The following is a 26,424-nucleotide window of genomic DNA, read 5'->3' on the forward strand; positions in this document are numbered from 1 at the left end:
TAGGCTATAAACCAAGGATACATTTATAAATTCCCATGATGGAATTTAGGGATTTCATATCAAGTCGTAAAACATTAGTGGTAGAAGCCACCTAAGAGATCCCCCAGGAGCTGTCCCCAAAGGTCCCCACACACTGATGATACCATTATTTCCTAGGAAACCTGATGCAGAGAGCACCAGCTCCCAGACCTCATTTCCAGAAAACCTGACTTTGTATGGGATGGGAAATAAAATGTGTGCTGTAATTTTCTTTTAAAATTTCCAGGTGATTCAGATATGCAATTGGCTTGAGAACTGCTCCTCTAGATTAGTTCCATGAATTCTTCCTGGTTACTTAACTAGTTGCAGAGTTATACCTGGATCTGCCACATTTCATTTTAGGGTTATTTCAATTCCTAGAAAAGATACTGAAACTCAGTGATGCATCAGTCAGCTGTTTTTGCATAAAATCCACAAAATCTCAGTGGCATACAGCAAGATTTCTCAGGTGTCTGCAGGCCACTTGGGGATCAACTTAGGGTTGATCAACTTAGGGTTAATATTTCAGGATCTGAAATATCCTGAACACATTCTATAATTTTACTAATATTTGGTTCCTGGAAACACTTGTGTTGGTGATTTAACACAAAACCCATGGCATCGCCCCATCATCTGCTCGTCGCTAATGATTAGGTAAGGTTGGTAAATATACAAACTACAGCGATGGCCCCTTTCCACTGCAGCCAGCCAACATAATAATCCTAAGAAACATTTTGTAACTAGACAGATTTCTTAATTCCAGTACTCTTCAAAACTTCATGATCCAAAAATCACATTGAAGGAAATGTGTTCATTATAGAAGACACAAGAAGTTAGCATCATTGTTAATGGAGAAAATGGAGAGACACTATTTTTATTTGGTATTATTTTTACATAAGCATTAACTTGAGTCAGTTATATCATGCCTACCCCTTTATTATTCTGTTTCAGCCTATAACTGTGTTAACTGTGCAGTAAATTTAACACTGAGCTCTGAATCTCCTGCTGCTGAAAAAAAAAACTTTATCTATTTGCTTCAATAAAGCAGTGGAAAATAGAGAGTGAATGAATTAGATGAATTAAAAATACTGTAGAAATTTAGATTTGATTTATGTTTAACTTTACAATTTTGGGGATAAGACAAGTAGAGACAGTAGAAATTAGGCAGCATTGAAATACATTATACGATAGGCTAGGAAACAGAGGACACCAATGAACAGTTTACAAAATGGAAGAAATGATAAAAATGGTAAGTGCTCACTCATACAGTATTTATGAATAATGGTAAGTGCTCACTCAATAGTATTTATTGTACATGAAATATGTATAGATTTATTATATATCCATATTATACACAAATACATATTCTACATATAAACACATATTAATGTCAAGCACTGACTTAACATTTTACCTATATTAACTCATTTGATTATCCCAACAACTCTACAAGATGGGTAACAGTATCGCCATTTTAGAGATCATTCACTAAAACAAAGGAATGTTAAACAAGCTCATACAACTAGAAGTAGGAGAGTAAGGTTTCACTCCCAAAAGTTGTAACTTCCCAGCCCACATTCCTATTTACCGCTACAGTCTTTATTCAGTGTCAACTGTCCTGGCATTTAATGAAACTTTGCAAAACCAACACTTTGTAATTGTAATTAGAGCTTTTCGTACCATCAACTATGAATCTTATAGCATGACTGTTCATTATTAGCTTATTTTGAAGTCGCCACTCCCTGCAGAGCAGCTGTCTTATCTCCTATCATCTCAAAACTATAGCTTCTCTGCCCTTTTCTAGATGTTGTCCTTATTAGTGAAGACCTTTTAGGCAAGTTACAGATTATCTTCAACAACAATATTCTAAAAAAGTGCAGAGTTCAGTGGAATGGGGAGAGGAAATAAATTGAATAGCTTGTCCTTGTATAAATAGATGTGAATCTTTCACAAACTGTTGTAATTTTCAGTCATATTTCAATCAGAATATTCATCTCATTCCTGGAGATATGGTTTCATATAAATGGTAAATGTGTACTTATAGATATGTTATTCTATTTCCAAACCCTAGAGATGAAATTATATCTTCTTTAAATTCTTCTGGAACATGGTGAGATATAAATAATCAATGATTGCCTGTTCTTAACTCTTGTGCTTAATTTATTTCTACCATGTTGAGTCTTTACCATTTTACTGTGAGCTACAGACTTGCCCAAGGATAGCATCCCTGACATGATGAGGGAACAGCTATCACCACTTTTAGCTTTAACAGCTTAACTACGAAGGCATTTTTATGAATGACTAATCACTTCAGGAACACTAGAAACGCCAGTTACTCCGCCAGCAGGGAAAGGGATGTATTTGCTCATATTCCTCTCTCAAACACATACTCAAATTCAACATTTGTTTTGTAAAAAGAGGTCCAAATCTCTTGAAAATAATTCTAAGCTTCTGGAGAAGAAAAACCTTCTGCTTTCCTTCCTGGTCTTAATAGGATGCTTCCCCAAGCTGTGGCTGCACTGTGGTGCCTTTGTACCCTCACTTGAATGGAGGACGTGGCACAGGTTCTGAGACAGCCCTGGCATGGCCTTGCCCTCTGAGAAAGTTCCAGAGCCGGGACACTCCTCTGAGAGGAAGGACCAAAAGCCTTTAAAATGTATGGCTTGCATTCTTCCACTGTAACCCATGACCCAAGAAGTGAAGTTCACCACAGCTGACTCCGCGCCTCATCTTGCACTTGATCAAATCTTGGAAAGAACACTGGGCTGAGAGAATACATCCACTCCAATTATGAAACAAACAAATAAAATAGACCTAAACGTATATAGAAATGTGGGGATGTCTCCAGCTCCAAGTGAATGTACTGGTATTAAAAATAGTAATTTTTGAAGCTAGTATTTGACTCACAAGCGACTTTCCTTTAAAATAGAGTCTTCCATACATATGCAGTCCACATGGTTGACACTATCACTTTACTAAGACAGGTCATAATACCCAGAATTTATTGAGCCCCTGGAACGTGCTAGACACTATGTTTGTTTGTTTGTTTTTTGATAATATTTTTGCTTAATCCTTCAAACAATCTTATGAGGTAAATACATTATAATCCCCAGTTAGATCAGGAAGCAAGCATAGAGCATGTAAGCATGGAAATAATTTTCTTGTGGCCACATGACAAGAAAAACATCAGAGGCAGGATTAAAACAGGGAGCAAGCAACTAAGTCAACAGTATATACTCTGAACATTCAGCTACCCATGGCCGCCACATCCTAACTCTGTGGCAGGAGAACTGAGTGTGACGAGTAACATTTCCCAGACACAGTAACTCCAGTTTGCACACTTTTTTAGTGCCCTTTTACACACATGCAACATATGTATGTGATAATTATCACAATGAGAGATTTATACTCTAGTAAGGAAAATTGGGATGATTGAAATATTTCCTTATATTTGAGAGAATAAAAGTATATTAAGATGCCAGAATTTCCAATTTATGTCATTTACTTAAATGAAACAGATATGAATTCTGCTCTAGCATCTGATTATTTTGTAAGCTAATGTGAGTTACACTTTCTGAGGATAAAGCAAGTTAAATCTTCCAAAATGTAAGGCTCAAGATCAGACAGTCATATATGGATTAGTGTTAATTCCTAAATCTTAGACACGGAAATAAATAATACATGTGAAGATTAGTTTCTCTCTTCTGGCTCTAAAATCATTTTTTGCTGTTTAACTGTAAAGAAAAATCTCTATTTTATGGTTAGAATTGATCAATGTGATCCTGTAGATACTATTTGACATTTCTAAACTATCTTATGAAGTAGAAAATGTCTTTATAATTCTGAATATCACAGGGAGAAAACATGTAAATAAGGAATTAATTTAAAACATCAGATGATACCCTCCCCCCCCCCCAAAAAAAAAGAACTACGGGCAGCTTTTGTTCACTCATTTTCCTTAGACCTGAGGAAGAGATGTGAAGCCCTTCTCTTGGGCTCTACCCTGTCAGTCAGCACCACATTCCAGGTTCCTCTGAGAGGCTTTCCAGGTTCCCTACATTGAAGCAGTGAAGCCCAGGAGAGGAAAGGCTGCAGAAAGCACAAATGAAGGGAAAGTGGGTGCCGTGGGGAATAGAGGACAGAGAACAGAGGCCCATCATCAGCCTAGCCAGCTCGTGACTTAGGACAAGGAAATTAATAAGCTCATTTTCCTGTTATAAGATAGAGCATCTGTTTTTCAATTTTAAAGAGTAAAGAACAAAGAGTATATGTTATACTGCTAGGGAAACATGTTTCTTCTGAATTGTTTGCATAAATGATTAGACTAAAATTGTTAAATGTCACTACTGTTATTCCTGTTACTGCCCAACACCGGGAATTTTCTCTTTCCTGTCTTCATGAAGATCTTTCAGAGATATGTTGTTTTACACATTTAACATGGTCTAGAGTACTTGGAGTTCAAAGATGAGGATATAATTCTATCCCTGCCATATAAATAAAACCTCCATTTCTTCATTGTTAGAATTTTTAAAAGAATAATCCCACCACAGGACTGTTTATGTGAAAGAAATAAAGCAGTATGTGTAAAAAGAATGTTGGGAGCACTAAAGGAAAACTATTAATTCTAAGAAGAAGTTGAGCTAACACGCACCCGGTGTTTATTATGTTACCAGGTGCTGTTCTGAGGACTTTACATGTATTTCTCATTCAGTCATCCTATATTTTCACTATAAAATAGGTAACACCATTATTTCTGTTAGTCCTATTCAGAGAGGTTAAGTGATTTGTCCAGAGTTGCACAGAGACAGAAACAGTATTAAACAAATTTTGTTTATTTCTATCTCTTTCTATTTCAAGTTTTCTACATGAATTCTAAGTGGACCAAGCGCTGAGCTCTACTGAAATGCAAGCCCTGCTTGATTCTTTCCCTTTCATCTTGAATTTAATGGTGACTATGAGGATTACAATCAGCACCAGAGATATGAACACATGAGTCACACAGATACCACTTCTTAATCAATAGATGTTAGTCATAATATCTGTGTATTAGAAATTGTGCAATGTGGATTACTATATAATTTAATCTGCTAACCTGCCATAGACAAATCAGTTCTTCAGAAGTCTTGAGTCAATGAAATCCTCAACTAATGGTGTACTTAGGAGGCCTCTTTCCTGCTCACCAGGAGGCTCTTGATTTCACTTGCCCATAACTTGCACAGAGAATTTGTGCATGGTGCATATGCCAGGTATCCTGCCCTGACTCCCAATTTTCAATCTGGTTCCCCTGAATGCTTGGAATAGTGCACATCACTTCCCTTTCTTATAGAAGTAATCTTAAATTTCCTTTAGTGAATTTCCTTGCCTCTTGTGCACCATCTTTTTTAACATAAAAAAAGAGGATACCTCTTCTTCTCTTAGCTAAAAGGTGTTCACATGACACAAGTTAGGCTATTTGGAAACTTCCTCTTTAAAACTTGGATTCAGTGCAAAAAATCACTGAATTAGGCAACACACTCATGATACTATTGAGCAGGACTTACTGTTAGACATCCAGAGCCTCCTGCTTTCTTTTTTTTTAAAGATTTATTTATTTATGCATACAAGAACTGGGGTACAGACCAGAGGTGTAGGGGATGAAAGGAGTCACCAAAGACAGAGTGGGGAACAGAATAGGCAGACTGACTGAAATATACTGCTGAGGGGAGCAGCAGGTGAGTCAGGAAAGGTCTGCTGCACCATGCACCATGTGGGTTGTTCCCTGGCTGGCCGGGGATCGAACTCGTGCTGCAGAGGTTGCGGACAGCCTCATAGGTTGTGTCTTAACCCCTCGCAACACCAGGGAGGCCCTTTATCTTTTTTTTAAACTGAACACCTCAGCTTTCCAGATGAATCTGTGAGCTACCAGATAGTCTTTAACAGCATCACTTTTCTGCTTACACTAACCAGAGTCCATTTTGAACAGCTGATCCAAATTAATATGCCCATTTAACTATGGTCCTATTATCCTTGTTTGTTCCTATGAATGCTCTCTATAGGGTGACTAGCATAGTTCCGGTATTTTCCTCTTTGAGTTCTCCCACTATCCAGTGACACTGTAGCCACTGCCTGATACCTGCATCAATCACAAGTGTCCTTTGAACTATAGCTTTGTTAGTCACCTTGCAATAAATATCACTACCCCTTGAAATATATGTTACCACGCACTCACCGTCTCCAAATCAGACCTGCCCAATATGAATTTGAATTTTGCACACCTATTGGATCTTGCAATTCCTAATACTGACATTACCAGCCCACCCTCCTGTGGCAGACGTCAAGAGCTAACTACCTCTTACCCACAAATCTTGCTACCTTAGAATCTATGAGAGCTTATCACCATTCACTGTACTGATTCATCATTCATATTCTCATTATGTCTTTAAACATAATTTTTGAGCTTTTGAACTTAAAAGGACCTTGATATCATCTAATTAATTACCCTCTATTTATAGATAAAATAACAGATGCCAAAACATCTATAATTTTTTTTAAATCTATAGGGACATGTATCAACGACAAGAAAAGATGAAATATCAAGCAACGAGTCACACTTAATTTGATTTTTAAATTAACAAATATTCTTGATAGTGGCCATTACACTTTCTAAACTTAGGTCCTGATATTCAGTTAAGTACTGTGTTGCTGGCATACTGTAAGTGATCAATAATTCTTCATTACATGACTATATACATTTTTATTTTTTTATTGGTTTCTGCATTCTCACACACATCGGTGTTAGAAAGTTTGGAAAATATTCTGCATTGGTAACTAGTTTCCCAAATTATGAATCTGCACACAAGGAGGTGTGTGCATATAGCCGTCAAGCACTTGTTACTACTTTCAGTGCAAGCAATTATTTATTTCACATTACAAAATCCATGACCTAATACAGATATGTCTATAAATCAGGAAATAGACAGATGTATTCTCTTGTGTACTGGTCTTGTTTCCAAATGCTGTTGTCCGTTCAAAATGAGATGGAAGTGTTTTCCTTAGGGAAGAAAAGAATGTCAGCAACTGTGAGTAGTTATAGGTCAGATAAGAGTACAAGGTATGTAAGGTTCATCTTGGATTAAGCTGACTTTGTATCCCAAAGGAAAATATTTTTATGTATAACCTATTTTCTATGTACAATATATTCCACTTTTCAGTTACCCTTGTAAATGAATTTTTGCTTTCTAATTTTACATTGGTCATTTATATACATGCAATATAAATTTCAAACTTTATCCATGCTTGACAACCATCAACTCTTATAATTTTTCATTAGGTTACTAAAGAACAACTGTATATCAGTGACAAAAGTTCCATATATTTCTACTGTAAAATAAAGAATATCTTAAAATAAGTGTATAAACCCAGATAAAGCAAAAAAAGAAGACATGGGATTTTCATATTGGTTTCATATAGTTTGATTATTTAATAATGACTTTATGAATGATACCATTTATGCTAATTGAAAAATCAAATTAAGTGTGACTCATTGCTTGAAACTTCTGCATCTTTTCTATTTTCTCACAAGATGCTTTTGATGGTAAGAAAGGACAAGGCAGACAGTGCTGCTCAATACTGATTGCTACATTATTCTACACATTTGAAACTCCCTAATAACTACCTCTATTGCCAGCCAGCTCAAGAGAATGAAGAAGAGGGTAACCAGGGAAAAGCATAAAAATAAGGAGTAAGAAATAAGGACCTGGTTTACTTATGCTTCATTTTTTACAGCCACTGTTTACTGTGCCTGCTTCAAAACTTTAGTCATTCAAGTTACAAATAAGCCCTTATATACTTATGGATACTAATGCTAACACTACAAAGGGTGATTCATAGCAAATGTTAATGAGCATTCAAATAGGGTAAATGGAAAAACATTTTATATTTCTTCCCAAAATTGGGCAAAGGCAAATAGCAATAAATATGATCAATTATGGCAGAATGATGGCATAATTCATGAATAGTCTGAAGTACTATTATCATATCAAGCTGCTACTGAGGGGAAATATGGAAAATCCATTAGAATGTCAAAAAGCATTTATTTTAGAGGCAATGTTTACAAGTAGGGTACATTTCTGAATAGGCAATTATGGAACAAGAACTAGATTCAATCCCTACTGCAGAAGATTCAACATGATTTGACTGTAACCAACATCATTTTTAAATGATTACCATCCTAATTCAAGAATGGACATATTATAATCACTGCTTGTAATGTCAGAATCTCATAGGTTTGTAAGCCGGACAGTGGGTGAATAAATTGTGTTACTGAGTCACAGGGCAAGAGGAGAGCTTCTATGGTCAGAATAGGCTAGGAAAAAGCTTCAGGGGAATAAGGAAGGCTCCAGAGATAAGGGCAACATATTCCAAGGAGAACTAATCAAACACCCCCTCAAACTAGGGGCAACAGGACATTCCAGGACAAGGACAATAAAGAAAAAGGACTCTGCGATAAAGGCTGAGATGCAAGATGTAATTCTGGGCACAGAGACATTAAGACAGTGAGTGAGGGCTCTCCCTGCTGGCATTAAGCACAGCACTGTGAAGCTATCAGCAGCCTCTGCAGCACAAGTTCCATCCCAGGCCAGCCAGGGAGCTACCCACATGGCATAGCAGACCTCTCCTGACTCGCCTGCTGCTCCCCTCAACAGTGTCTTTCCGTTGATCTACCTGCTCTGTTCCCCACTCTTTGTCTGGTGAATCCTCTCACCCCCGCACCTCTGGCCTGTACCCCAGTTCTTGTATGCATAAATAAGTAAATCTTAAAAAAAAAAAGACTGCGTGAGTGAGACCACCGAGAACTGAGAACTAACCAATCACATAGAGACTGGTGGGCCTTAGAATAATTAGGGAAAGAAGGTCTGAATTTCCTGAGGCACTTCGGCTTTCTTGCCCACCCTGGCGAACAGGCTGGGAGATCTGCTTTCTTTCTGTCCCCTTTCTCCTTAATAAACTTTTCCTTATATCTATTTCTGTAAACAAATTTGCCTCTTTCTCTTGCTTGCCTGAGAGTCAGTGAAGTTCCCACTGCAGCTTCATGAGCCACCAACCCAAGGTGGTCTAGTAGCTGGGACTCAGCACTGCCACTGCGGCCTGGGATCCATTCCTGGCTGGGAGACTAGGCCTGAGAACCTGAAATTACATTATCATTATCTTCACTCATGAAGTGGATGTAACCACTATAACTCCATAGTACCCTGAATTAATGAGCAAAGAATTTGTTTGCAGATGTGAACAGGTAAAACTAATTTCATCTGAATCTCAAGTGAAAGGTAATGGGGATAAACTAACTGGAGCCTCAATTAATATGAAATAAATGCACAGTTTGCTTGCTGTGAAGCAGTTTTAAAAAGCAAAGTCTAGTTCCCTCATAACATCTCTTCTGAATTATATGATGGTTTACATAATATTTCTTGTGCAATTATATAATATTTGAGAAGTCAAGAAACAGTGAAACATTTTACATGTAAAGTCCATTAAGTTTCTGATAAAACACACATTACTTACTACCTAAATACTAACTATAAAAGCAATCTATTTCCATTATTCAAAAAAAGAAAGAACGTGAATATATAGGATACATTAGAAACTATAGAGATGAAGTATCTCAGATGTTCTCACAACCTCTGACTATTTTAACAAATTCAATTTAATATCCATAGAAGATTATCTTACTTTCTCGGTGTTACCATCACTTTAAATTAAAGACTGCCTTCCAAATACCATAACTGATGCCCTGTATCATAATGTCTTTAGATAATAGAAAACAACTTATAAGTCAAATTTCGTTGTGAACAGCATTAACCTAACACTAGAAAGTAGAAATACCAGCATGTGCTAGAAAAGTCTTTTTTCATTCATGTGTTTGTTTTTTTTTTTTGTAACCATAAGGTTAATGAGCACAGAAAGTAGCAGGTTTCTTGTATTTCTAACTCTGCAACTCAGGGTGAGTGCAGTGGTCCATCTTCTGCATTCTACAGACATTTACTGAGCATTGCTGAAGAAAATCACATAAAAGACCTTATATGCCATTATATATCCACTGTTACCAATTTCAGCATCGTTGCAATACGGATCCTCTTCTGTTATTCTCATTACCTTACTTTCATCTCAGCATGGACTATCTCAAACCACCTCTTCTTGCTTCAGATCTCTGACCTCTCCCTATTTCTCCTCGTTCTCATAAAATAATCTTGCCCCATCATTTCCAACCATCTTATTCTCTTTACCAAATTGTAATAAACAGAAAGGACATGCTTGTCTCCTACAATCAGTAGCTACCAGGGTAACAATGTTTTGTATCATACTCTATGTCAAACTAGGCCCATTTGCCTCTCTCCTTTTTCTTTATAATTTGCCAACTCTCCATACCACAAATAAATGAAAAACCCTTCCTGAACCCCACTTCTTACTTCAGCTAACATGTTTTTCATCAAGATTAGTTGCCTGTGGTGCCTAATAGTATTTACCTACCATCCTCATTCTCCTCAATTCGAGTAAGAAATACCATTCTCTGATAGGGTTCTTATGATGATTAAATAAGATAACCAAGTAGAAAGCATAATTATCTAATACTCTTTATTATTTGCCTTTCAAGAGCATTCAACAAGGATAATCACTCCTCTTGAAACACTCACTGCTGGATGGGATGAGCCAAGCTCTGTCTTGTTTCCCCACACCCGGAGTATTACTTCTCTGACACCTCTTTATCCTTCTCTGTTAGCTTCTCTTGCTCCACCTGATGAGTCACCATGAAATCCCTCAGGTGTCTGTTCCCAGGCCACCTTTTTGCTATAGTCATCTCTTTTGTCTATGAGAAATGTTTAGTCCCATGGTTTCAGTGACCATGAGTTTTCAGTGTAGTAGACTACATAGTTGTAAACATCTATATGTAAACTAGCTTTAGCAAAAAAGAAAGTTAGTCATTTTAGAATGCTCACAAGATCTTAAATAGGGTCAAAGAGACTATAAAGCTAATCCCAGAAACAATACTCCCATGGGGAAGATGTGCTAGTGAAAATATCATTGCCACTGCTGAAGAATGTGAGGCCTCTCTGCTATTTCCCCTTCACAGAGAAAATTTAGCACGTCTCAGTTAGGCATCCAAGTGTCTCAAACTTGTGTGTGATTAGAAAATTATGGTCAGAAGTCTGTCCTCATTCAGACCAGAGTCAACAAAAAAATGATTTTTCAGATTACCAGCCAAGGAAGATAGGACTCAGGGTATGGAGATTAGAGAAGATAGGGAGAGTATTCTGAGATATCAGGTGACCAGAAAGATATACTCTCATTCCCTCTCTTCTACTTGACATTAATCTATATCCTTCTTCCCAATTGAATCTTCCAAGTAACAGTAGGCTTCCACCTATCCTATTGTAACTACCCATAAACAAATACACTATCACCTTCTCATAATGGAAGAAAGTACTTCTTCAATCATAGTATCCAGGGAACGACCAGTGCATTTCATCACAGTTGGCCCATTGATTTACTTTGTTTACTGGAAAATGAGTTCTTATAAAAGCAGAAAGATTATGTGGAGATAACAGTAAATACGATATTCCATGAAGTCTATGAATAGTGCTTCCGGAGAAAGTCAGGTGAGGATGGAGACAAATAGAAATCCAAATTGAGCATTTATCCTATTAAGGACTGTTTCTACTCCATAATGAAAATAGCCCTACATAATTAATTTATCACCAAGGATCGGATAGTGTCCCTAAGGTATAGAACCATACTGAGGGCTTAGGGTTGCTTCCTGCTATAGGTAAATGGGGTAATCCGCAGTTATCGTGTCCAAGTTAGTCTTCTCTGGGGAAATCCATGTAAATCTACTGCCTTTCCCCTCATGACTACTTCATTCCTGAGTGAGGTGGACAAGTACTAGGGTAGCTAGGAGTTAGACTTTCATTCATAAGACAGGCTATGTTGTCCATTTGATTACTGTTAACATGTTCCACAATGTGGACCTTTTACAGAGTATTCATTAGGGATGCAAATTTTGTCAATTTTTCAACTCTTTTTGAATAATGACTCTAGGTCTAACCCAAATCTCCTTTTCACCGACCCTTCAATGTAGCTCCATCTGAGACCCAAATCACTTGTCTACTACTCGTGAGTCAGTACAGAGCCAGTTTTCAGCCATCTCTCTCTAGACTAAGTAGAATATAAATATGCCACTGGAACATCTGCATTTTGAAAGATGTTTCCTTTTCTGCTGTTGTTTATCACCACCTACAAATAACTTGAACATAACAGCAGTACAGTTCTGATTAGTTCCAGCAGGTCACGCCAACTGAACTTAAATTAGCCTTAAATTACTTCTTTCTCAGTCTATAATAGGGCTTTTTTATGAGTCATAAACTTGAGTTGATAGAGGAGTGGCAACAGAACAACAGTAGGACACAGAGAATGTGAAGTAACGCAGATTCTCTACTTGACCAAACTCAAGTCAGGCTCCTCTGAGTCTTCGTTTTGATGAGGTTTCAACTGTGGCTATACAGATGGCAGATTCTCAGCTCAATGATTTTTATCCAGCCCCTCACCTTCCACAAACACACATACCCCATTCAAAAATTGAACAAATACTAGCTAACAATCTCAAGGTTGCACCTATAAGATGACACTATTCTCCTTAAAGTGACTGCCTGAAAGAAAACTCAAGATGCTCAAAAGAATTTACTGTTTGTTGTAGACAACACCTGATATTAGGCCCTAAGCCTCCCTTTCTTAGGGCATTTAGTAAAAAGGGTTCACAACAGAGAGTCCGTATGTATGATATATATACATCTCCTACTCAGAGGTATCCCCTCAAGGACCTGAAAGTCCTCCCTTTGAAAGGCCATCATCAAGAAGGATAGTGTGGAGATTCCTCAAAAATAGATTTACCATAGGACCCAGCAATTCCACTCCTAGGTATCAATCCAGAGTGCACAAAAACACTAATTTGAAAAGAAACCTGTAGTCCTAAGCTTAGAGCAGCACTATTTACAATAGCCAAGACATGGAAACAACCTAAATGCCCCAGGATGGATAAGCACATCAAGTGGTACTTGTACACAATAGAACCCATGCCATTTGAGGCAACATGGATGGAACTGGATGGGATTATTCTGAGGAGAAACATAATTATTAGATGGTTTTACATACATGTGGAATCTAGAGAAACCAAATAAAGAATCAGATAAAGACAAACTGTGACTGATCCTTCAAAGCAAAAAATATGTCTGAGATACTCAGGAGGGGAAGGGGTATGGGAAGAAGGGGGTCATAGAAACAGTGTGGGAGGAAAGCACAGTGTGGTGGCATGGAGGACAACAGGTGCTTTGGTGATGGGAAACTATGATGACCACACCTGAGGGGAGAAATCCTATACTGTGAAAAAATAAACTAGAATGTTTAAAAAATAAAATTTAAAATGGCAAAGAATAGTGCTTCTATCTCCTATTCTCTGTAAGAGCATGGAATCCTAGCTTCAGTAATGGCGAGCTAACAGCAACAGCTGGTCTAATTTATTTTATATAGACTAACCCTTTGCAATTTTTCATTTCCCCTGATTTTGCTCAAGCCCCTGCCATTCTTCCACTTAACTTCCCCGTTCTCCCTTTAAAATGCCAGTCACCTTTGTAAAAAGTGAAATTGAGTACAACTCACCCAAGATCCTCTTCCTGTTGCAATAGCAGACCTGATTAAGCACTGCCATTACCATTTTAACTGGTACCCAACTTTGTTTATCTTTCATGGAAGCACACAACTTACTTGTGCTTCAGAAGCTGCACGAGGTCACACCTGTATAAACTGTTTCTAATAGACTGCTGAATATAACTAATCCTATAGCTTGGATTATCATGTAATACCAAGTACATGGGTACAAGAGCAAACAATCTGGTGCTCTATCATTAGGTGGTCAGGCCTATCATGATCTTGATTTTATCAGAAAACCAGAAACTATTCATCAAAAGGTTACTTGCAAAGAGGTCACAGCTTTGCTCTAAAACTTTAGGTACGTGGGCTGCGATTCTTCTATTAAAACTTGCCATAGATACTTTGGGCATATTAGGATTAATGGTCATAAGACCTAGTGGAAGATTGCTTCCATGGGGTCTGGTCCAGCTGAAAAGTCTTCTCTTGGCTGAGATTCCTTTAATAAGTGGACAACCTTTTGAGTATCCAACCAAATCAGAGTATCCAACCAAAATATGGTGATAGTTTTCCCAATATTCTAAGTAATCCATGGTGCCTTTTGTGGAGATTTTTTGGGACAAGTTACCTCTAGCCTTTTGCTTGCAATATGTTCCACAATGCCCTACATTCCAGCATATTCAGGAATTTCTCTAAGGTGGCAGAGACTTGTGTTTTCATGGGATTTTTGCCTGAATTTCAGCATGCTCACGTCTTACAAAAAACAAACTACAGTACTTGCTCTCCAGTTCCTTTCTTCATGATGTTATTAATATATTCTGACATTGTAGAGGATTGAGGTCCTTCTAGAATAAATATGACACAGAATCACTGGTGTAACATAGTTGTGAGACGAGATAGTAAAAATTTGTACCAAGTGAAGGCAAACTTTCTCTTGGTTATTAGGATACAAAAAGGCATTTACCAATTCAATAGCTCATTCCCAAAATGTTTAACTTTCTCCTTGAAATAAGGCTGAATCTAGAACTGAAGTTGATATTAAATGAAAGAAACTCCAGTATTATTCTCCAAAGCCCATCTGTCACAGAGCAATAGGAAGAAAGAAGCAGCATAACAACAACTTTGGTGGAAATACGAATTCCTATGAGATATGTTATGAGATATGACATAGTATCTTATATCACATTTTTGATATAACAACTTGGATTTTTTTAAATTTTAAGGCAAAAAGATCCAGGAACTTCTTAGCCTACCATAAGAGTTTGCTCCATGGTTATGAATCCAATCTGTGTATCATTCTAGTTACTGACTATAATCATTCCAGTTATCAATGGTAACTAGAAAAACAGCAACACGGTATGTTTGCAAACCCTCTGAACTTATTTGAATATACTCACACCAAGCCTCCAATGCTAGGGACTGAATGCTTGTGTATTTCTCAAAATTCTTATATTAAAGTCTTAGCCCCAGGTGCGATGATATTTGGAGGTACAGCCTTGTGAAGGTAATTAGGTTTAAATGAGGTCTTGAGGTTGGACCGAATCTGCTGGCACCTTAGTCTTGGACATATTAGCCTCCAGAACTGTGAGACATCAATCTCAGTTGTTTTACCTGCCCAGTCTATGGTATTTCATTATAACAGCCTGAGCTGCCTAAGACACCCATTAATCACCTGACCCCCAATTACCCAAGTATTTTTAGTGAATTCCCGAAGTGGCTTAGGTTCACTCAATAGTGTTAACCTTGAGTTTGCCTCCAATACTCAGTGAAATGCTTATGTTCTTCTTTCTATACAATATAGTTGCCCTCAAAAATGGTATAGGTCCCTTAGGCGAAGAGTATCAATAGGTAAGATTAATTGACTGTCTACCACATGCAAAGCAATTTTCTAAGAACTTTACATGTATTTTTTTCTCTTGTTAATGTCCTTTTTTCCCTCTTTATTGAGATAACATTAGTTTACAAGTTTCAAGTGTACAGTTTCTCACCTCAGCAACTACATCTATCACACCACACCCACAGCGAGTGTCCAGTTCCCACCGACCACCAGGCTGTCAGTCCTTTCTACCCATTCTCTCCCCACTTCTTCCCCTCTGCTAACCACCATCCTGTTGTCAGAGTAAAAGCTGATTTTGTTTTTTGTTGTTGTTGTTGTTCACTTGCTTTTTATATCTGTATTCTGAAAATGAGTGAAATCATAGAGTACATGTCTTTCTCCCACTCATTTCTCTTAGCATAATCCTTACAAGTCATATCCATGGTATTGCAGATGGCAAGATTTCATTTATTTTAATGGCTGAGTATTCCATCATGTATGCATGTCACATTTTAATTCTATTCATCCATCTCTGGACACTTGGGTTGTTTCCATATATTGACTCTTATAAATAGTGTTTCCTTGAACACTAGGATGCATATATCTTTTGAAATTCATGTTTTCATATTCTTTGGGTATTTTACCTGCACTAACTTTTCAATGATTGTGTAAGGTCCACTGGAATTATGGAGCTTATTTCAAAGGCAGCATCTCAAAGATAGCATCTTCAAGGGCATCGAGAACAATCACTGCCATGCTTTTCAATTACGCTGAATGTCTCCTTCCCATTATTTTTCTATCAATAACTGCACCAAAGTTTCTGGGTCTTCTCAGGGAACCAATTCAAGAAACAAACACTTAGAGTCACCCACAATAAACTCACTCTAAAAATTTCCAAAATTTATTGGCTTGACCTTATACTCTAATTCAAGGAATCTTATGGCATCTTTATTCAGCATAGATTAGCCTTATTGTATAAATTTCAGTCAACCAAATAAGGATCCAATTAAACTTTCACACTGACTCTAGCTATATACCACAGGCTCCCCTATAAGGTAAGTATACTAGCAGTCACAGAGTAAGAAGTGAATGACCTGAACAGACTGGCAAAAAGGTTCTGCTTTACTGGCAAGGCAGCAAAGGTTTGGACGTTTAGTGTTCTCCAAAATACATTTTGATTTTGGTGCCCTAATCTTTTCTATTCAACATGGAATAAGAGGTGAATTTAACCTAATCTGAAATTAGCAACTCAATGCATCAGATGGGATATTTTATTTATCATTGACTATGTCAATAGTCAAAGAGTGAGTTTATTGTTGGAGTGAGTGTATTGTTGCTGTTGCAACAAATGTTTTGACATAATACATAAAGTGCTTAGTACTCTTACTATGCCTTGAGCCAAAAATTTTAGACTTTGATCTTTACCATTTCTGTCAATAAATTCTCCAGTACAGCCAAAAGCAGCCAGCCTTCCTTCTCTTCCTCATATTCTTTAGTCCTCTCTACTAGTTCTATATAACTATTCTACTAGTTCTTGAGAACTAGTTCTACTAGTTCTATAGAACTAGTTCTACTAGTTCTCGAGAACTAGTTCTACTAGTTCTATTCTATAGAACTAGTTCTATAAGGAATTTCCAAAAATAGAGGAAATATTAGGCCACCACAAATGACAAATACCCACTACATAGCCATATGTTAAGATCACCTAGGTTGATATCAGTCCTGCGTTAGACAGTATCAGCACTCACCATATCTCTGGCTCACTTTCTATCCCCGTACTGCTTGCAAACTACACTTAACACTACCAGCAGATAACATTGAACTTAACCTGGCTGATAAAAAGTAAATGGAAATAACAAGTGTCACTTCAGGACAGAACATTTTTAGGCTAATTTCCCTTCTACTTACTCTTGTCCTACTATGGTGAACAATGAATTGTCCAAGGAGAAAATATATCCAAAAAGTAAGGCTTCACTCAGCCCAGGTGTCTGAGAAATTGAATATTCTGAAAAAGCTCCCTTCTCAACATGCAATGGATATGTAGTGAGAACAAGATATAAAATCTGGTGTTCTAACTCCCTGAGATGTTGTTGGACTGGATTGTAGCTCATGCTGACTAACAGAAGCCCAGACCTGTTTCCTGATTGTACCCTTTATACTCTACACACTTAACAGTTGCAAGTTGGGACACCAGCTGTCACACAAGCACTTCAAAGTTAACATGTCCAAAACAGAACTCATGAACGCTTCCAAAAACTATTCTTCAATTGTTTCCTGTCAATAAATCCTTCAGCTATGTGTTTGATTAATCTAAAAACCTAAAGATATTTCCTGACTCCAATTATTATTCACATGCTATCAATATCCAAGTGCCATGGTTTTCACTCTCTGTATTTAAATAGTCCTGGACTCTACTATATAGCAAAGACTTAATAAAAAAAAATCATCTTCTATATGATTTAATGCAATAGCCACACACCTAGTTACCCACATCAACTACTGCCTTAATAAGCCAACTGCCATGAAACAGCCAGCATTTTTCTTTTTTTTTTAAGTATAGATTTACACCTCTGAATTAAAACCCATCAATTACTTACTTCTAGAGTCAAAGTTGAGATTCCTGGTATAAACAGTCATGCATGGTCTAGCCTTTTGCTCATTATATATTTTCACTCAGAAGTGCTGACTGGCATTCAGTTCATAGGAAATTATATCATCTTCCCCACCTCAGAGCTTATGTCCCTGCTATTATGTTCCCTAAGTAACATAATACTTGCATACTGTTCTTCTTTGCATGGACTTATTTTAGTTTCAATCTTCTTTTAGCACCCAAAAACCAGGGGCTGGTTGGTTTGTTTCTCATACCACAAGGTGCAGAAGCTGACAGCTTTTGGATTTAAGTGTTTTCAGAAACTATTAAAGGCCCTCTATATCTAGGGAGGTTAAGAAGACAACAGAAAATCTAATACTTTGAACTTTTCCCCCTTACAAATTAAAGCCAATCTTTAAAAAAAGATTTTACTTTATTTAAACATAGAAGAACTGGGATGTAGGCCAGAGGTGCAGGGGGAGGGGGTCGAGAGGACTCACCAGAGAGAGTGGGTGGCAAAACAGGTGGATCTACCAAAATACGCTGCTAAGTGGAAGCAATGGGTGAGACAGGAGAGGTCTGTTGCACCACATGTGGGTTAGTTCCCTGGTGGGGGATAAAACTCAGGCTACATCCATGATAGCACTGAGACTGAACCTCTATGCCACTAGGGAGGTTCTAAAGCCAATTTTGGCATAAAAATTCCTTGATCCATGTGAATGTTCTAACCCTTACATATCCAGGAAGCATTTCAGAAAGTCACTCAAATGTTAAAATTCAGATTTGAAATAATGTCTAGTTAAAAACAGTTTTTAGTATTTAATAGGACTGATAATATCTTGGTAACAGAAACTCTTTAAATAGATTCCACTACATAGCTTTTTAAACTCTTTAGGTAAAGTAACAACATATTGTTACATTATATGTAATCTTTTTATATAACAATCTAATGAGATAGGAAGTTGAACTATAAATTTTCATATGGAATATCAGGTGAAAATGTGTTTGAAACATAATCCATTGGTGGGATTTAGGAAGAGATGTTTAAAAGCCCATTTAAAGAGTAATTTATGAGTCTTACAGAGTATTTGGTCTCCAATCAATAAATCATGAGCCAATGGAATTTCTTAATGAGCACCATGTCTGCAATAGATAGTAGCATTTTGGCAGTTCCCACAGGAAAATTTTTAAAGTGAATCCAAATTCTCCATGGCTCTCTCTGACTTTCCTTCATAGTGTTTCTTTGAAGAGATACGGGAGCTCTCATAATGTGTTCACCCATACCATGTGGAAGGATGGTACAGAAATGCAAATTTAGGGACATTCTCAATGGATATTCTCTTGAAGCTGCCTGGATAGTGCTCAGAGAAATAAAGAAATAACAAGGCTTGTCATAAACAGCAAGGAAGAGGACTTGAAAAGAAGGTGTAATGTGGACTTCTGGCACATTTTTAAAGAGCACTATGGTGTAATTAAAGTGTGATTTGTGACAAATTTATGTGGAGAGTTTTTTTTTTCCCCCTCAAATTATGGTTATTGAAGTAAAGATGATTTAATCATTGTATCTGTTTTGGGGAATTGTAGGCTTAAACCTCTACAAATGTGTGTTTTCATACTACGCTCATGACTAGTGTCCCAATAATCCTCCACCATGTTCCACTGGGTTCCCTTCCTCCCCCACTTTCTGATTGCCTCAGCTTTTCAGTCATGTGTCAGGAGTTTGTTACTGGCTTGGTTTTGACCACCTGTTTTGTTTTTTATATTCCACATGTAAATGAGACCACCCAGTATTTGTCTTTTTACTTGTGACTTACACATTTATTGATAAATGTTTTGTGGCCCAGTTTGTTGTCGATCCTGAAGAATGTTCTGTGTGTGCTTGAAAAGAATGTACTGAGCTTGCGGTGCAGCATCGTATAAATTTCTGTTAAGCCCATGTGGCCTAACTCCTTGTATAAGGCTATAGTTTCCTTTATTTTCTATTTGATCTGTCCATTGATGAAAGCATGGTGTTGATAAATGTAGAGATTTTTTAAAAGACACATAACTTTCACTGGCAAATATATTGGTCAGAAATTAGATTGAAAATTCAGATGGGCAAATGAAATAAAAATTCTGTAGAGATTCTCTAAATAGTATTCCTGATCCATTTAAATATTTACATTTCAAATGCAAAATGTAGAACTCCTGCCCAAGTCATCATTTACTGAGCTCTTATGTGTCAGGCATTGCACTCAGAGATAGGAGAGAAAAAAAGACAAAGAGGAGGAGTTTCAAGGCTGGAGAAATAGAGTATACTGGTCTGCTCATGAATAATTTTAATAACAGAATGACAAAAGGGCTCATTCCTTAAAACCACTTAATTATCATAAACTCATTAAAATTGAGTGCAAATTCCTCATGGATATACTTGTCACCAGTAAGAAGTTTAGGAGCAAGCACACATTGTTTTTAAAGCAAGACATTCGCCAGCGTTAGAATCTCTCGTTTTTCCCCTAGGCTAAATTTCAGAGAAACTCCACAGCTCTAACTCACTTCAACAATAATGACTACCATTTAATATGCATCTTATAGGTTACTGAACTTAAATTTCCACCCAAGCACACTAAGTCATAGTTTCATTTAATTCATCATATTATTATTGGATCCCTACTTGTACACAGGTATCTTTCATGAAATTCCTTTCCTTCCTGGTGGCACAGGGGTGAAAGACAGTGCTATCAAGCTATCACCATCCACTGCAGCATGAGTTCAATCTCTTCGTAGTGCAGCAGACCTCTCCTGTCTCGCCTACTGCTCCCCTCAGCAGTGTATTTCAGTACATCTGCCTGTTCTGCTCCCTACTCTGTCTTTTGTGAATCCTCTCACTGCCCCCACCCCTGGCACCTTTGGCCTATACCCCAGTTTTTGTATGCATAAATAAATAAATCTTTAAAAATATTCCTTTCTTCCCACCTCTCAATCAGATCCCTGCTCTTTTAACACTCTATTCACATTACCTCAGTGCAGCACTCCCTGATGTCCCCAGTTTGTCAGTCACTCCACTTGCCCATCTTTGTTTTCAAAATTTGAGAAACCATTTAACTAGGATTTTCTGAGTAATTCTGTGCCAGGTTCATTTCCAGAGGCTGGAAATGCAAATGTAAACAAATAGTAAGTCCTAATCCTTTCCTGGTGAAATTTAAAATCTGGGAAGTGAATTGTGCCATGAACATATAAGGATGTTGTCAAGCAGTGACAGATACTACAAAAAAATAAAATAGTGCAACATTAGTTATAGAGCTCTTACCTGATTTATTCATTAATATAGAAAGGAATGCAGTAGTCAGGAAGAACTATGAGATGGTGGTATTTGAACAGGGATTGAACAGAGTGCATCATAAAAAGATCAAGTGTAAGTCATTTTAAGCACAAACACTTGCCAAGGTCCTATGGCAGGAACATGTTGGGAGCTCTAAGAAGAGAAAGTAGGTCAGTGCATCCTGAATACTGTTATAAGGAGAGCAGAGTGTTGAGCCAAATCATATAGGTTCCTCTATGTTAAGATATTACTATGAGGGCCTCCTGGTGGTGCAGGCGGTTGAGCACCACGCTGTGACGGTCTGCAGCCTCTGCAGCACAAGTTTGATCACTAGCTGGTCAGGGAGAAACCCACATGGTAAAGCAGCCCTCTCCTGCCTTGCCTGCTGCTCCCTTCAGCAGTGTGTTTCAGTCTGTCTGTTTTGCTCCCCTTCTGTCTCTGGTGAATCTTCTCACCCCCTGCATCTCTGGCCTGCACCCTAGCTATTGTATGCATAAATAAATAAATCTTTTTAAAAAAGATATTACTGTGATAAGAACTTCAGAATATATTTTATGTGTGAAGAGAGACCACAGAAAACTTTTGGACATATGCTACATGACCTTTTGTTTGCAAGATTAACCTGGCTACTCTGTGGAGAATAGACTATAAGGGACAGGAGTGAAAACAGCAAGATAATAGTGACACTTTGTATATAGTTGTTTATGGGCTTTTACTCTATTGTTTAAAGATGGATCTCTATTCATCTTTTATTGTCAGTGCCCAGCAAATACCAGATATATAATAGATGTTGAATAAATGCTTGGGTAGGGGGGAAAGGAGGATCGAGTAAACAATGAATTTTATGATTCTTGGATCAGTTGAAAGCAGATGGGAAAATGTTCCTCTTTCCAATCAACAATAGAAAAGGTTTCCTTATTTTTTCAGTGAAATGCACAACTCTGTTTTTTTTTTTGTTTTTCTATTTAAAAATTGAAGATGTCAGATCCTACTTTTATTTCAACATTAAATGAATGTGAAACCATGAAAGTTTCATTCTGCAAAGATTGACAATTGGTTTTAAGGTTTATAGAAATCAGGAAGGAAGAACAGTTTACATTTATTAGAAATGGAAAATGTCTTTAATAGGATAGAAATAATCAACCCTTCCCTCGCTCTTAGTGGGTGGCACTGTGCTCTCTAGGGCTTACAGAAAGTCAAGGTCATTGAACAGATGGTCTATTACTAGGGTAGAGTAAAAGAAGATAAATCTTTCATCTGAAATTAGTTTAATTTAGGAAGAAAAATTTAACTTTCACAGATGTACTTGAAGTTGGCACAAAAATGAAAACATGTTGAATTTAAATCAATTTCTCTGATTCCTTATGTTTTCTGTTAACTATTAGTCAAATGCTTTTCTGCTGCATTTGGCAAAATAATGATAAAGATAAACTTTAATCCTAAATTCAATGATTAATCATTTAAGAAGCATTTTTACAAGATTGTTTATAGAACTTCATTTAGTAACCCCAATTCAGGCTTTGGCACAAGAAATTTAACATTTGAACAGTTAGTATCATTCACAGATTGATTCTTTGTATAAGAAAATCAGGATAAATGGGCATGTGTCTGAGTCTGAGTCACTTGACTATATTGTAAAATTCAAAAACAATTAAAGCATGTGATTCACCTTGCCCAAAAAGATGGGAAGGATGTTCTGATGAGTGATTCCAGATGGCTATAATGTCGCTCAGACGTTTGGTGTAAAAATATACCCACGTTCAGATGCAGGCTTAAAGTGTACATTCAGAGATGTCTGAGCATGTGATAGACATTAAGGAATCTTCTGCTGGGAATATTTTTAATCCTGACAATTGATATCAAAACCTCATTTTTCCCAGTGGGATTTGCTTTAATCTTAAGGTATTTGTTGATAAACAATTCTATTTTTGAGTTGTTTACGTGGAAAATATTCTCTAATTTCTATTTATCTCACATACGCCACATCCAATTCATCAATAAATCCTGTCAGCTCCATCTTTCAAATACATCCAGAATTTTGCTGTCTCTCATTCTTCTGATGTCATCATTCTCACTTGCCCGGATTATTGTGAAAGCTTGTCTCCCTACTTCTGCCCGAGAACCCCCTCCCAAGTATCCACGGGATGAAGTTAAAACATAAGATCTACTGTATGCCTCCTCTCTTCAAATTCCCACAATGGTTTTCCATCAGAGTGAAAGAGAAAGTCAACAAAGACTATGTAATCTGTGTCCCTTCGATCCTTTCCAACCTCATCTCATATAACTTTCCTCTTTGCTCCCCCTGCACCAACAATACTCGCTTTCTTGCTGTCCCTGGCATAAATCAGATGTGCTTTTTGCTGTAGGGCCTTTGTATGTGCTGTTTTCTCTTTCTGTAGTATTTATCTCCAAGTATTTGCACAGGCAACTACTCTGCTTTCAGGATTTTATTGAAAACCCACCCTCTCATTAAAATCACGCTCTGTGCAGTTAGGCTACCACACTACACAAACCTATCTTCCTCCCTGCTGGCTTTTCTTTCATCATGAGTTTATGGTTTTCTGATGAAAGCTCCACCAGTAAAGTGACTCAGCTTCCAACTTTCAGGCTTTATGTCCCTTATTTCACACTCCTGAAGGAAAATATGGCTAGCCAAGTGTGAGTCAAATGTTCACCCCAGAGAAGCAGGATGCTGCGATAGAACTGGGGTGCCTGTGGCCCCACTACTGCAGGTAGGCAACTGTGCTCAGAGAAAAGGACCAAGGATGACTCCCCCTAGTATCTACTGAAACTTTAACCCCGATGTTTTCAACAGCAGGATTTGACATTAATTACTAGTTATCAAACAATGGAGATAATTCTAATCAGATAATTTTTTAAACTTTAATCATCAATATCATTGCTCAATAATTCTTTGAATTCAAGTAGCAGCTAGTTGTTTACATGGTAATATTAGACAAGCTTTAAAATATTGTCTATTTAGTGCATTTTGATCTCTGTAGCTTTTAGAATTTTATAAATTATAAACAATTAATAAGCTCTCTCCATTCCCCCATGGAACCCAGACCCCACATTAAACAGAATCCTCTTCTAGTTCATCTGCTTCCCATGGTACAACCTAGATAAAATGTCTTAAATCTTAAATAGATGTAAAATCATTTTAATACTTTCCTTATTACATGGTCAGTAATATTTTTTGTGACCAGATATTTTAAGCTTAAGTGTGAGAACATTATTATTTTTCCCCTCTGCTTTACCACCCAGCTAGTATCTGAAAGTTTTATTTCATTATTTATCTGATAAATAATCTATTTCCAAATGTTTACATGTGTGCTCACATGTGTGAATGCTTACTTGCACTCTCCCCTAAAGTCTAATATTAACAAGTATAGTAAGTTTTAATTACTCAACATCTTATTATACTCTCTACTTTTTATTTTATCATAAGCTTCTTTACCCCTTCATAATACAGTTTTCTCAATTTACAAAGTGCTAGGATGACTTCGGAACAGATTTGGAATTCCCAAAAGAATTGTGAGTTAATTGTTTGTGGCTAATTGTTTAATTTGTAAACAAAGGCAAACAATCATTCATTCAAGGCTGTTTTAAGAGAAAGGTTTTTATTCTTATTTCCTGAGCCAGAAACTTTGAAGTCTGTGAGGGTTAAGTGCTTATTCTGGCTTCTAAGTTTCTTCTAATGGTATTTTCCTCCCAGATAACACTGGTAGAAATTAAATGGTTCATTGCTTTAGGGGAAATTTTACTCTTTGCTCAATAGTTTAAATTTAAGGTATGTTTTTCCCCTTTGTGTTTACTTCCATTTGACAAGCTTCAGGCAGAATTTAAAGCTGGAATCCAATATACCTAAATGTTACAGTAATAAGATAGAAATGGGTTTTCCACAGAATCTTTGAGACTTATTGCTCAACAGTGCCCTCTCTTCTCCCAATAAGTTTAATGAAATATAAGTAGTCAACAGAATTTTAAAAAACTAGGAAAATCTCCAGCATAAATGTTGAGAAACATGGAAATCTAAGCTGAACACCAGTAATAGATGTTCAATAGGCAATAATAACTGCTTGAAAAAAAGGAAATGTAATGTAATCTAACAATGTTTTGACATGGGAATAATGGTTAAGTATTGGTAATAAATTAAATCAGCTTGAGCAATGATATTTTTAAAAAGTTCTTAGGTGATGCTGATATACAGCTAAGCCTGAGAACACCACTGTGAGGCAAGTTTTTTTTCTATGAAATGTGCTTCAGTGGAGCATGTTAAGGATTCAATAAGTTATAGACAAAGAAAACATATGCACTGTTCCCTAAAGATGCTTATTATCAAGTCCCGTCTCTATGGGAAGCGCTCACTTTTTTTTTTTTTTCACTTCAGTCCATAAAAGTGCTATTTGATGCCCAGAATTTAGACAAGGAAGTTGAGGGAAGTATTCCCTGCTAAGTAATCTAAGATTACTTAGATAACTTATATAAATCCAAGACAGCATCTTTACAGAAACGGAACAATTTTTACTAAGTAGTTCTGTCTCTATTCACGCTTGAGATTCACCTGATGCCTTTGAGTTGTATCATTTGCCATTATAATGCCAACACCAGCTGTGCTAGCCCTGAAAGGACAATCCTGATCCTACCCCCACCTCCTGGGCTCAAATTTGTGTCCTTTCTCTTTGGGAACAAGCTGGAACTCAGAAGAAAAAGACCAGTAGAAGATAATCCAAAGACGATAAATCCAGATATTTTTTGACAAAATGCAAAATTCTATTTATGCTATTGTCAGCTTATTTGTCAAATCTATTCCAATCTATCCATTGCCTTAAGAGAGTTACACTCCAGTCCCCTGAGATAAGCAGCAAATATCTGAGTATTTAATTTGCTCTTCTCTATCTTCATACGGTGACATCACAGTCTTAGTATGTAGCTATCTCTTCCTATTTGACTTGATATCTTGTTGGTTAAATCCCAGATAAGAAGATACATTTTCTTAAGAAGATTTGGGTTTTTTGATTTTTA

The sequence above is a fragment of the Talpa occidentalis genome, unplaced genomic scaffold (assembly GCF_014898055.3).
Source record: "Talpa occidentalis isolate TD23 unplaced genomic scaffold, MPIMG_talOcc4v2.1 talOcc4.2, whole genome shotgun sequence".
NCBI lineage: Eukaryota > Metazoa > Chordata > Mammalia > Eulipotyphla > Talpidae > Talpa > Talpa occidentalis.